This window comes from Cicer arietinum, chromosome 3 (genome assembly GCF_000331145.2).
Source record: "Cicer arietinum cultivar CDC Frontier isolate Library 1 chromosome 3, Cicar.CDCFrontier_v2.0, whole genome shotgun sequence".
Lineage (NCBI taxonomy): Eukaryota > Viridiplantae > Streptophyta > Magnoliopsida > Fabales > Fabaceae > Cicer > Cicer arietinum.
In genome coordinates this window covers 32,239,704-32,252,556 of record NC_021162.2, presented here as the reverse complement: position 1 = coordinate 32,252,556, position 12,853 = coordinate 32,239,704, and the positions used below count along the sequence as shown (strand labels likewise).

Below are 12,853 nucleotides of genomic sequence, written 5' to 3'. Positions count from 1 at the left end.
AAATGTGCTTCTGCTCATTCTCTAATCATTTCGTTATTGATTTTGAAGATTCTTCAAGAAAACTATTGGTCTTATAAATTACATCTTTGTCCATATAAGACGTGATATGAGATCACAAGTAATGACAATAATGTTCATGATTTCTTTCATAGAGAGCCACATTATTTTTGCATGAATATGTTTGATTATGTAACACCTTGATTTTTAACAGCGCGAGTGTATTTTTTTTTTTCAAAACAAATTCATAAAAACAAAGAAATAAACAAGAAAATACTTTTGGATATATATTTAAGTCGTAACATAACGACAAAGTCAACAAATATTTACAAGCAGCGGAATAGTTTTTGAAATCACAATCCAAGGTATTCAAAAATCAAAATACACCGGGGCTATGAGGTCTATCAGACATAGCTCATACCCCTATACGTCAACCTAATCTGGTCATTCTACAAAAACTATACATCCCGAGTGATCTTCATGCGCCCCGCAAGATCCTCCTAACTCAGCTCCAGTCAGGTGTGTCCAACTACATTCCCATCCACAAGGTACTGACCGGTAGGATGGTCCTGGTTCTCATCTGAGGGCAAAGCCCATATTTCCACAATAGTTGTAAAGGGTCATCAACTGAAATTAACAATTAACACATAACATTTAAGTTTTTAAATGCACAAAATAACCTTTCAACTTAGCATGCACCTTAAAAGGGTTTCCATATGCCAAACATGCATAAACAAGGTTGAAAAATGAAGTTTTTAACAAAACTGCAATGTTGTATTCGAATACAACATCTCTGTATTCGAATACAAGGTTGTTTCAGCAGTCAACAACAAAAACAGCATGTATGTATTCGAACACAACCTTCTGTATTCGACTACACAATAAGTCAGTAGCAAAACAGCATGTCTGTATTCGACTACACAGTAAGTCAGTGGCATAAACAACATGTCTGTATTCAAATATAGCTTTCTGTATTCGAATATTAACATTCTCCTAGTAATTTCCATCCTTTAATAGACTCTCAAAGCTTACATTACTACAATCTCTAAGTATTCTCGTACTATGTACTTTCAATTCCATTTAATAGTAACATGTGGTTCAATACATCAAGCCTTAACTCTTTATGTTTATGCAGACATCACCTAAAATTCACACTTATGCGTCTATAGTTTCATCTAAAATCACTATTCGTACTTATCATCTCCTAAACCACACAGAGATTTGTCACTTATCAAAGAAATATATATTCTCACTCTTGTAATCGTCATGAGATTCATACTTAACAATCTAAGTCACAAATCTAGTTTAACTCGAATGCTCCATTTTACCCCTCAAGGTATCGACTATTCCTCAAATTGTATTTTATCTAACCAAGGTGGTATTTACCCCTAACGTGCAGTACCCCTTACTTGAATACAAACCTCTTCCTGGACACCTAAGCACCAAATGCTATTCCAAAAGGAAGCCTTGTCTTCTCAACAATTCCATGATGTTCACATCTCTTTCACAGTTATCAAACTTCATCCAATTTCATCCTGAAATCTATCAGAAAAACATCTAATACTTTCTGGCTCTGTAGTCTTTGTGTCTAAAAGAAGTTAAATGAAATGGATTCTGTTTGTACTATCCAAATCTAGATACAAATCCTCTCTCTGTTTAATGTTTATGGAGACATTTTCAAAACCTTTTTAGTGTACGGTGTATACCAATTTCTAAATATTTTTTTCCTGTATTGTCACTGTGCTCCTATAGTCCTATTGTACTGCTTGCTAGTATTAAACGCTGTTCAGGTGGTGTGGTGACGCTGATGAGATGATCGCCACTCGCCAGCCTTTAATTGGTCTACACCACCCTGCCGTTCATCACTGACCTCCTTGCTTTTCGGTTTTCAAAATGGCCAATCAAAATTAAAAGCGTGGTCTTTCCAATATATATTATATAAAGGAAAATAAAAAGGGAAACCTAATGAAGGGATTTAGAGAACATGTTTTTTTTTTTCAATACCTTTATTTAAAAAAAATTATTAAACTTCTCCAGATCCCGTAGAGTCTTTACAGCTGTCTGTGCAACAAAGGAAACATCCATGTTATTCGTAGCTTCAACCATTTGATCATCCCCACTGATGTTCATTCTTGCAACGTCATTCCTTCTTGGAGGTAGTGTTTCCCCAAAACCAACATCAAGAAGAAGTGTTAACACCACTTCGAATAATTCCAAAACTAACTTTTGACTATACCAACAGATAATAACTACCCCTGATCTGACAACTCAGACCAATTACCCCGACGCATGATCAGATAATGACCCCCAACCTACAGGTTGGCATACGATCTATAACCAAAGGCTCCACAGCCCCAAAGAAATCCAAACCAAAGCTCTGATACCACAATTGTAACACTCCGATTTTTAACAGCGCGAGTGTATTTTTTTTTTCAAAACAAATTCATAAAAACAAAGAAATAAAGAAGAAAATACTTTTGGATATATATTTAAGTCGTAACATAACGACAAAGTCAACAAATATTTACAAGCAGCGGAATAGTTTTTGAAATCACAATCCAAGGTATTCAAACATCAAAATGCATTGGGCTATGAGGTCTATCAGACATAGCTCATACCCCTATGGTATTCTCGGCAGACACTTGTACAAAAGCACTGCCCCAAGAATTTTAACTCCCCACATCACATCAAAAAGTGGTACATGGAACCCATCAAAATAAAATGTCAAGCTAACAATATTGGTATAAGTACATTCTTCCAAATTAAAATAAACCCAACCCAAAAAGAAAGACATCTAGTCCATATACGTCAACCTAATCTGATCATTCTACAAAAACTATACATCCCGAGTGATCTTCATGCGCCCCGCAAGATCCTCCTAACACAGCTCCAGTCAGGTGTGTCCAACTACATTCCCATCCACAGGGTACTGACCGATAGGATGGTTCTGGTTCTCATCTGAGGGCAAAGCCCAGATTTCCACAATAGTTGTAAAGGGTCACCAACCGAAATTAACAATTAACACATAACATTTAAGTTTTTAAATGCACAAAATAACCTTTCAACTTAGCATGCACCTTAAAAGGGTTTCCATATGCCAAACATGCATAAAAAAGGTTGCAAAATGAAGTTTTTAACAAAACTGCAATGTTGTATTCGAATACAGCATCTCTGTATTCGAATATAAGGCTATTTCAGCAATCAGCAGCAAAAACAGCATGTTTGTATTCGAATACAACTTTTTGTATTCGACTACACAGTAAGTCAGTAGCAAAACAACATGTCTGTATTCGACTACACAGTAAGTCAGTGGCATAAACAACATGTCTGTATTCGAATATAGCTTTCTGTATTCGAATACACATCACACAGCAGCAGGAAAACAGCAAAATTCAGCTTTTTAAAGGGTTTCGAAATCAATCAACACTTACACACAAATCCAAACAATCACACTTAGCAATTATAGCACAATCACCATGACGACTTGAGTTTCGAAATGGTTTTGCAATTAGTCACACTTTCACACAAATCCAAAACATTCACACTTGGCAATTATAACACAATCACCATGACAACTTGAGTTCAAACACTCAATCATAATCTTGAATCAAACACGACTCACGTGCCAAGCACCCTAATGCAATGCGTATATGCCAAAATGCATGGACTCGGAATTCCAAACCAAAACCCTCCTCGAAGGGCCGTAAATCATAATTGTACCGCATATCACAGGCCGAAGTACTAAATTACCGAGGTGCTACCTATCACGGGTCAGCACGATTTACTAAACACGTGCAGTCTACCGTAGATCTTACCCTACGCGACAATCCCCGCAAGGATAAGATGAACCAGCAAATCACATGGAATCATCTCGTGGCCCATCTGGTCACCACTATCATCGTGGCCCATCCAGTCGCCATGTACTATGAAATGCATGAGCATACTCTGACTCTATCCACAACAATCGTTGAGTAAATGCAGATATTAAAAGATTCCTCATTTTTAATACCCATTTAACTCTAACAATTTTCACGATAATCATTAAGTAAACATAGATATTAAAAGATTCCCCGTTTTTAATACTCGTTTAACTCTAACAATTTTGACGACAATCATTAAGTAAATTCAGTTATTAAAAGATTCCCCATTTTTAATACCCATTTAACTCTAACAATTTTGACGACAATCATTAAGTAAATGCAGATATTAAAAGATTCCCCATTTTTAATACCCATTTAACTCTAACAATTTTGACGACAATCATTAAGTAAATGTAGATATTAAGAGATTCTCCATTCTTAATACTCATTTAACTCTAACAATTTTGACGACAATCATTAAGTAAACATAGATATTAAAAGATTGCCTATTTTTAATACTCATTTAACTCTAACAATTTTGACGACAATCATTAAGTAAATGTAGATATTAAAAGATTCCCCATTTTTAATACTCGTTTAACTCTAACAATTTTGACGACAATCATTAAGTAAATGCAGATATTAAAAGATTCACCATTTTTAATACCCATTTAACTCTAACAATTTTGACGACAATCATTAAGTAAATGTAGATATTAAGAGATTCCTCATTCTTAATACTCATTTAACTCTAACAATTTTCAAATTCCACATAGAACATACTTAGACATATTCTCAAATTCAATCCACAATTCACACCAAATCACATCAATTCATTTTTGCACAAAATCCACACAAACACATCTCAAAATTTATAAATATTAATTATGAACACGTCAAACACGACAACCACAAAATTATCACAACCCACCACTCAAACACATCAAATTTCATTTCCTCAAAATCACACATAACTGAGTTAAATTCATTTTCCACGAAACACTCATCAATATCACCAAAACCCAACTCTAAAATTTTACACATAAAAGCATTAAATTCATTTTCCCCAAATCAACACTTCAACCCTAACAAATTTGTTTTCCACACAACCAGAGATAAGTCCCTAAATGCAAACTAAAAGTTTGAAAGGACCATTACCTTAACGTTAGCTTTAACGAACGACTACGGTACCGCGAGTAATTCTGATAAAATCTCTGCTCATGACGTCGCTTCCAAAGAGTGTTCACTGGCACCGTAGCATGGAGGTGAGCAACTTTCCCTTCTATCTCTTAGCGAAACGAAGGTTAGATCTAGAAGAAAAGTGGGGGTTTGTGATTGAGAAGAATGAAGCTGAGAAATCCTTGTCTTCTCACCCACCAAGCCTTGGGTTCCTTTTCTTGAAGCAAAAGAAAAACAAAAGAAGAAGAATGGAGAAGGAAGAAAGATGGATTTCGCGAGCAATAGGGAGAGCAAAATGTTTTTCTATTTTCTTTCAGCTTTCCTTTCTTTCTTTTTCCTTCCTTTCTATTTCTTTCTTGTTTCCCTCATTTCCTCTTCTTTCTATATATATATATATATATAACAAATATCTAAAAGTATCTAGATATTTCATAAAATTACCATTTCACCCATAACCTCTCAAACCATTTTATAAAAATATCTACTCTCTTCGTAACTCAATTGACAGATAAAATTTTTAGCAACCCGAGATTTTTTAACAAAACTGCCCATAATTATATTCTTCTTAACCTAAATAAATTATTCTTCGACAAATAATTTTAATCAAATTTCCAAAAATATATTTTCGGCATTTAACTCACTAAATACCGAAAATTGGGCTAAAAGCCTAAGAAATTCAACACAAAATACCCTAAAATTGTATAATTTAGGATTTAAAATTAAGGGTCTTACAGATTACCTATCTTTGAATAAATCACTCAAAAACATAAGTTAAATAACAATATGATTAGATTCATAATTAGTGATTTAATTAATTAACTGTTTGATTATCCTCAAAATACTAATTTGATATTTTGCCTCAAAAGCATATAGTCATGACATATTATCATCAATAATATTCATAACACATAGTAAACACGTATGTTATTAACCATGAATACATAATCACATCAAATGCATTTATCATAGATTTCAAAACATCAACCACAGAAATAAATTCCTAAATCTTGTGGTGCTTCCTTAATAAGGAAGTCTATGCTACTCAAGCCTATCACACATTCCAATCGACAAGGTCTCAAAATATTTACTAAGTTAAAACAAAATTCTGAGACCTGAACAAGTCTCACCAATTCGGCCTACTCTATAAAATCACCCTTGGATTTTCTTTTATCCAAACTAAATCAACACAAATATTTTATACTAAATTAGAATGAACTTGATCCAAAGCTTAAACAAAAATAACACTTACTAACTTTAACCTTCAAAACCCAACACTTTTCATTTTCAACATTTTTTTCTCAAAAACATCAAGAATCAATTTTTATAGTTTCAAAACTCAATCAAAACCATAAAAATAAATTATAGAACTATAAAGTTAAATACATACCTCTTGTTGGTCAAGAAACACAAGAAATGGGAGGTCTGATTTGTGTTTCTAGTTTTTGAAAATATTTCAAATGGCTTAAAAAACTAAAGTGATAAAATTTAAATGATAAAGTAAATGGCTCAACAATTTTATTCTAGTTCACTACTAACTTAGTAACTACGTCAATGTCCTTCCTTTGAAGGATTTAATCCATTATATTTAGAACTTACACTAGAACACTTGGTTAGTCACAATGATTGTGTTTAGTATTCTCACCTTCAACTTTGTACCGTCAAGTTGTTGAGGAAATGACAACCATCACTTGATTGAATTTACAAGTTCTAACAAGTTTTATCAACTGTCAATTTAGTTCCATCAAGCCGTTGAGGAACACAATCAGCCACTATTGGACTTGATTACAAAAAACGGAGTGTTTGTTGGTTTCAGAATTTCCCCTCTAAATAGAGGGTGTTTATAGAATAAGCTCTCAGATTTTTCTTGTTCAAAAACTTAGATAAATTTGAAAATTTTCTAACTCAATGTTTTTGCTTGTTGATTTGAGATTGTTTCACTTTGAAAGAATATTGTAAGTTGTAGTGATTGGTTGTATTGTTTGAATTCAGAATCGGGTTCTATTTATAGAAGCCTTAACAACATTGTCTTTTCATTCTAACTATGGTTGAATGTCATTCAAGGAATGGCCTTATGTCCTTCATGATATGGTATGTTTGTCCTTCAGCGTGGTGCTTGATTTCATTAAAGGATATATCCTAATATCCTACAATGTTATTTGTGGTCTTGGAACTACACACTTAAATAAAACATTAGTGCCTAAAGTTATTCTCACAAACTAATTTTATTATCATCAAAACAAGTAGGATATTTTTTGTATTTGAAACTAATATTGTTCTCACACCTCTCATATCAAACTAAATAGTCCTAGATTGAAACATGTTGATAAAAACATTTGAATCTCAAATTCAGTTTTCAAATGCACGGTAATTTGATCCAAAATGACCACTTTTAAAATCTAATCTTATTTGCTTCACAATCATTAGACTTTGTTTTCTTGATAAATTTTTCACTACATAAAAAGAATTCTTTAGGATTTTTCAACGAATAATTACAAACTTCAAAGGAACAAGTTACAAATATTTACAAATAAAGTCTTTTTCACCACGTTATCTCAAAACTAATTTTTCATCAAGACAATAAAACTAACACTTTCTCCCGAAAATGGTCATTTCCATCTTAAATCAAAAATCAAAAATTTGCAAGCCACATAGCTAGAATATTTACTACATTTTTTATAACAAAAAAAAAAAAAAAATCATTCAAGGACAATTAACTCATATGATTCAAATCATCGATAAAATCCGAATTTATTTTTTTTCATCATAAGAATCAAAAGTGGATTTTTTTTCTTCTAACTTATTAAAATTTTTAAAATTCCCATAACTAACGTTTTCTTGAAATAATCCAACTGTAACTAATTAATTTTTAATTTAACACTACTTTTTCTTCAAAAAAAAAATCTAAAAATATTTCCATTAACATTTTGTTTCTTTTTCCTTAAAGTTTTTAATATCAACAATCATAAATAATTCTGAATCCTCCTCAACGCTAATTAAGTGTCAACGGCCTCCATTCTTTTTTGAAACTCAACTAATAATCTAAACATAGAATTTTAAACACTTTTTCTCAATATCAACGGCCTCCATTCTTTGTAATCACAAGTTTACTCTTAACACTCTCATTTCACAAATTTGAGTTAAAAAGGAATTCACCGCTTTGTTTCCAAATGCATTAATGCACAAATTATCATTTTAGTCCAAACGATAACATTTAAACACAAAACCAAATTTTTTTCTAAACTTTACCAATTCAATTTAATTAGTAAATTTTTTTATTAATTCAGATTTATTTATTTAAAAATAACTCATTACATTTGTGAAATTCATTCAAAAATCCAATTTTCACATAATCTACACATGCATTTCGGCCTTCATAAAAAAATTGTGGGGTTTGTTTTCTTTTCTTGTTATTCTAACTACAACCCACCTTAATTTCATTTTATATAAAACACTTAAGCAAAAACTCCAACTTCATTTTACTCCCATAACCTAAGTTTTTCAATTTTGAGAGAGGAAAGGGAGGAAATTGTCTCCTTTATCTTTCTAAACATTAATAATAACAATAATAAACAAGAAAGGTTAAATATAGAACACAAAAATCACACAACTCCTTTACTATTCATGCTCGCAGGTGAGGGAGAGAAGAGAGGAGAAATATATTTCACACCTTACAATCTTTAGCTCTGTGATCTTCTCGTGTAATAGAAAACTTTGAAGTGGAAGGTTTTTGAGTTTGAAGCTTCCTTGAAGCTCAAAAATGGAGGTAAAGAGTGAAGGTTTGGTGTTTGTAGAGAGAAGGATGAAGACGAGAGAAAAAAATGAGTAGTAAGAATGAAGGGAGGGGCCAAGATTTCCTTTATAAAAGGGAGAGCTCTTTTATTTTTATTTTTATTTTTCTTTTCACTTTTCCTTCAATACCAAATAAATTGTCTAAATATTAGTCCTTAGAATTATCTAGATATTATTTAGCTTTAATTGCAGTTTTAGTTCCTCTATTTTAGCTAAATTGCAAAAGTAGTCTCCTCTATTTTGTATCTTTCCAGTTTTTGTCTCACAAACAGAATTTTGGTCCAAAACTTGATGAAGTTTCATTTTTTTAAGTCGCATCACATTATTTATGATCATAGATTTCAGTTACGATTGTTGCACCACAAGATTTTGAGGTATGGTGTGACTTAAATAAATGCAAAAAAAAAAATAAATCTTCATCAAATTTTGGGCAAAAATTCTGTTTGGAAATCCAAAACTGTGGAGAAACAAAATGGAGAGACTACTTTTGCGATTCACCTAAAATAGGAAGAGCAAAACTGCAATTAAATCTATTATTTTTAACAACATCATTACTATACATACACACATTAGATCACTCATTTTTTAAACTTATTTTGGTAAAATTATTTACTCTCATCATAACTCAAGTCACAGATAAATTTAACTGAAAGTTATGACTAATTAATATTTGTTGATAATTATTTTTTTCCGATGAAAGTGTTTCGATTATTAAGATAAATTAAATTTAATATTCTTCATTTAGAAAATATTACTCAGACATAAAACAAGTCTCAAACCATTATAGAACTTGAATAAGAAATTTCGTTGAAATCGAAAATATTTTAAAATTTTAAAGCGATAAAACTGTCCGTCAATTTCAAACATTGAAAGATTACCAATCTCAGATATACTAATAAAAATATTTTAATCATAAAAGTATTTTTATTTTTTTACTGTTATTCATAAATAGAAGAGAATTGAGAAACTCAACAACACATATTTAACACAAAACATATCTAAAAATAACTTAAACTAGTGTGTAATTCGTGTCTCACACAACAATAAATTATTTTATTGACAACAATATATTACTTGATATTAATGTGTTGTTTGATATTATTCACAACAAAAATATTAAATCTTAGCTTTGACATCTGTAAAAAAAAAATCAAATCACAATGTTTTAGCAAAAGAATTATTGTATCTATACCATTTTTACTATTAACAATTTTTTTCTTATAAAACTATCCAATCACATGTTTCACTATTATAACTTCCACATATATTTCTTAATTTTTAACAACAAAAATTAAAATAAATTATATAAAAAAATAAAACAAATTTATGAAAACACTTTATCGCAATAAAAGCGGACAGACGGTCTCACATGTTGCTGTCTGGACGATAGTTATAATATAACTCCAGTACACTATTTTAGCAATATTTATGTTAACTATATATTGATTAGAAGAACTGGTATGTGTATGCAAGAATTCATAGAGAAGTGATAAAATCGGAAAATTCATTATTATTACTCAACATAATTTTTAGGTGATTTGAAGTACATGACACTTCAGTTTCAATAACAATTATGCACACATATGATCTGTAGCGAATAGCCTTTACTCTAGTGGTTATAGCCTATACACTAAAGATTAAGAATTTTGAATTACAATTTTGCAGAATTCATAGACTTTAAATATGAACTTTACAAAAAAATCTATACTATGATATAATTTTTGATGTCATCTTTTTCATCTTGTATCTTTATATCTTTATTGAATGATGAATCAATCACAGTTTGACCAAACTTCTCTTTAACTATCTTTGTTCTTTCATCATCATTGATGCCATAAAATCAAGTTTATCATTCATAACTCCATCCAAACAATAACTCCAATCCAAGAAGGATTTCGAATCCAAAGTAATCAACAACTTTAAAAGTCACTTGTGCAATCATAAAAATTACCTCAAAGAAGAGTAAAAGATTAAAGAAAAATCAAAGTTAACGATATACTCTAAGTTGGGCTGCAGTTTGACATTTATGCGCCAACAATAAAAATAAAAAAAATATTACAAAAATACTATATAGATTTGAGAAAATGATCTATAGAGAAAATAAATATTTTACTTAATTAAAGAAGCTTCAATTTTTTTTACTTAATAAAAATGTCTCACATTCTAGTATTCTTGAAAACTAAAACTAATAAAATTTTATATAAATTTAAGATTGTCTCAACAAATATTAAATCAATTGACTTTATTATGAATCGTAAAAGAAATATTATACAATATTAATTATATTAATTTAATAAATAATATAAAATATAAATGTCAACTTAAAAATATGAATCAAATTATTCAAAATTACACCAACAAAAAAAAGCCAAGTAATAAGCACATTGTTAACATGAGTTCTTGGAGTGTACATAAACATTATTTTATTCTTTAACTAAAAAATAAAAAATTCTACGTGAGTTTTTGATGTTGTCGTAGAATAGTTGAAATGTCTTATTTAATTTTTTGATAAATATAGAGAAAATGAATTTGAAAATGAATATGAAAATACCATAATTTCTACCAATTTTTTTTCTATAATTATTAAATAAAATATTTATAATTTATTAACTTTTGAAAAAATTATTTTCGCTTTAGGCCTCATAACATATTAGGTCGGCCATGAGGAGAAGGTTGTTCCAAATTTTCAAAAGTTCAATTAAAAGCAATTTCATCTCTTCATCCTAGTAAATCATTCCATGAAGGATCACCACCCTACCAAACCTTAAAGGTTATATATGTCATACACAAATTCTTTGTTTTAATGCATAAGAAACAACAAATTTTTACAAAGAATACCCTTCAAAAATAAGTAACATTGGGATAGTTATATGACAACTCCAATTTACTGAAGTTATATACACTCTTCAACATTTCAATACATAGATCACAATTTAATCATACACCTCAATCGTTCTGTCTCATTAATATTTTGTTTCGTTAATTTGTAGCACATTAATGTTTATCTGATATCATTATTGGCTCATTCAATTATTGTGGCAAAAGTGAAGGTTACACAATCGAAAAGTTAAAAACAATGAAAAAAGAAGTAGAAAAAGGAAAGGAGAAAAAATAAAACGGATCCATAATTTTTGAGATTACAGACTTGTGACTATTACATTTTTGCCTCCATCTACTAATTGGAGAAAAAGTAAAATGATACCATAATTTCTTTAAAGAAACGTTGAGTACAATGCATAAGGCTTCCAAAACCAAAGCAAAGCAACAAAATAAAAGTGGCTCACCTTTTGCTCACATGCAAATAATATCATTGCCTACAATGAAACATTAGATCAACAACCAAACAAATAACCTCACCAATTACACACACTGCAACATAGCCACACAATAGCAAAATGAAGAAGTGTATAAATAATTGGTGCTTTCATTAGATGTGAAGTGTATTAAGGTGAGAAAATGAAAGAAAAACAGGTAAGGTGTGAGAAAATATTAGAGACAAACAAAAACATGTGTGTGATTTTTCATTATGTCAAGAACGGGACAAAGAAGTATTTACAGAGGAGCCACCTAATAATGGAGTATTATATATGTCATTGACTTATTCATATCAACATTAATGAACGAAATGCAAAGCAAACAACTGTTTGAATTTTCCCAAAAGTAAAAACGATCAATGATATTGCCTTTTGTAAACAATGTCATAGAGATATTTAATAAGTGTGGAAATACTAAAGTCAAAATTAACCTAGGCTCTCTTACCTTGTTTTTATGCTTGATTTTCTTCATTGTGTTGACATAAATTTTATCATGATTGTTGACACCTAATTTTGTCCGCTACTTTATGATTTTTAATAAATATATAAAAAAATTAAAAAAAAAACTAATATTGATAAAAGTAATAATAAAAATAAATTGTTAGATTTTTAGAAAATCATCGATTGTGTTTGGTTTCTATTTGACTGATTCCTTTCTAGAAACTTTTACTATTTCCCAAATAAAAAAATAAAAAATAAAAAAAACAAGCGTAT

At 30.2% G+C, this 12,853-nt stretch overlaps 2 long non-coding RNA genes across 2 annotated transcripts; both read right to left on the bottom strand.

Moving 5' to 3' along the window:
- Positions 1-259: 259 nt before the first annotated feature.
- LOC140919559 (uncharacterized) lies at positions 260-8,870 on the bottom strand. The gene is made up of 2 exons (XR_012162231.1): positions 8,704-8,870; positions 260-624 (listed from the first exon to the last, which is right to left on the bottom strand). It is a non-coding gene; the product is annotated as an uncharacterized lncRNA (long non-coding RNA).
- Positions 2,458-5,190, bottom strand: LOC140919560 (uncharacterized). The gene is made up of 2 exons (XR_012162232.1): positions 5,016-5,190; positions 2,458-2,955 (listed from the first exon to the last, which is right to left on the bottom strand). It is a non-coding gene; the product is annotated as an uncharacterized lncRNA (long non-coding RNA).
- Positions 8,871-12,853: the final 3,983 nt, after the last annotated feature.